A 1,324-nucleotide genomic window follows, 5' to 3' on the forward strand; every position below is an offset into this window, starting at 1 on the left:
AGGTTTTTGGATTAGTAATGCTCAAACTTTATTATTCTTATAATGTGACTATATTGTAAGAATGGAGAGAGAAAGATTTCATGAGTAGCTGTAAGCTGCTATATAAATTGAGAAATTACTCTGCTATATAAATATGAGAAATTACTGAATTTTAGGAGGACTCCTAAAAGTTGCATGTTGAAATCTTAATTCCCACAATTATGGTATTTGGTGATAGACCTTTGGGAAGTGATTAGGTTTATATGAGGTCACGAGAGAGGAACCCTCATGAAAGAAGAGAAACAAAAGAGCTGGTTTCGATTCTTTTTTGGTTCATAAGTGTGATGATTGGGTGCTCATGCTTTTGAGTGACATGTGACTCCCTCAAACCTTGTTATGATGTGGATATATTACCCTTCTTACATGAAAAGAAAAAAAAAAAAAAGAACTGGTTTCCTTTCTGCCCTTCTGTGGATATAAGAAGGCAGTTGTCTACAAACCAGAATGTGTGTAGGCACTGGATTTGCTAGCATCTTGATCTTGGCCTTCCCAGCCTTCAGACTTCTGAGAAATAAATGTTTGTTCTTGGGCTGGGAATGTGGCTCAAGTGGTAGAGTGCCTGTCTAGCAAGTGTGAGATTCTGAGCTCAAACTCCAGTACTGAAAAAAAAGTTTGTTGTTTAAGCTACCCAGTCTATGGTCATTTTTGCAATGTGGCCTGAACTAAGACAAATTACCAGTTGTATATATGTATATATAATAATGATGATACATTAATGATGACAGTGGTTTAATTCTCCATAGAAATAGTCATATTTGTCTACATATTGGTAGTAAGTTGGTCACATACACTTGATATAGCTCTACACACTAAAGTATTATGGGAACCAAAATACAAATGTAAAAGATGATCAAGTTATCATTATGAGGTTTAAAGCTATAACACTGGCATGTTTTTCAACATAATGTCACCTATCTAATCAACCAGAAAGGAGACATTAGTGTAATGCAGGAATGCAATGTCCCACCTGATTAAAACCAAAGGTATCATATTATTGCTATGTCAATGCTATCCCAAATGGATTTTTTTTAAAGGAAGATACATATACAAGATTTAATGTGAAAAAAGCCCAAATAGATTGTCCAAAACAAGTAAGTGTGCTATTAAATGTAATTCAACATGAATACTGGTTTAACTGGAAGTTTCTAGGTAGAGTTGTAGTTGAGAGGGCATGTACATTCTGTGTATGTGTGTGCACACACATACAGTATGTATTTTCCCAAAGGTAGTTCCATTTATGTACTATAAATGAATCATTTTGCTTGACATTTCCTTCATTCCTTCA

The 1,324-nt window shown here is 34.6% G+C and overlaps 1 non-coding gene across 1 annotated transcript; it reads left to right on the top strand.

The window, feature by feature from the left end:
• Window positions 1–299: 299 nt before the first annotated feature.
• LOC141421190 (small nucleolar RNA U13) lies at window positions 300–403 on the top strand. Its single transcript, XR_012445847.1, has one exon. It is a non-coding gene; the product is annotated as a small nucleolar RNA U13 (small nucleolar RNA).
• The last annotated feature ends 921 nt before the right edge of the window (window positions 404–1,324 follow it).

This window comes from Castor canadensis, chromosome 2 (genome assembly GCF_047511655.1).
Source record: "Castor canadensis chromosome 2, mCasCan1.hap1v2, whole genome shotgun sequence".
In the NCBI taxonomy this organism is placed as follows: Eukaryota; Metazoa; Chordata; class Mammalia; order Rodentia; family Castoridae; genus Castor; species Castor canadensis.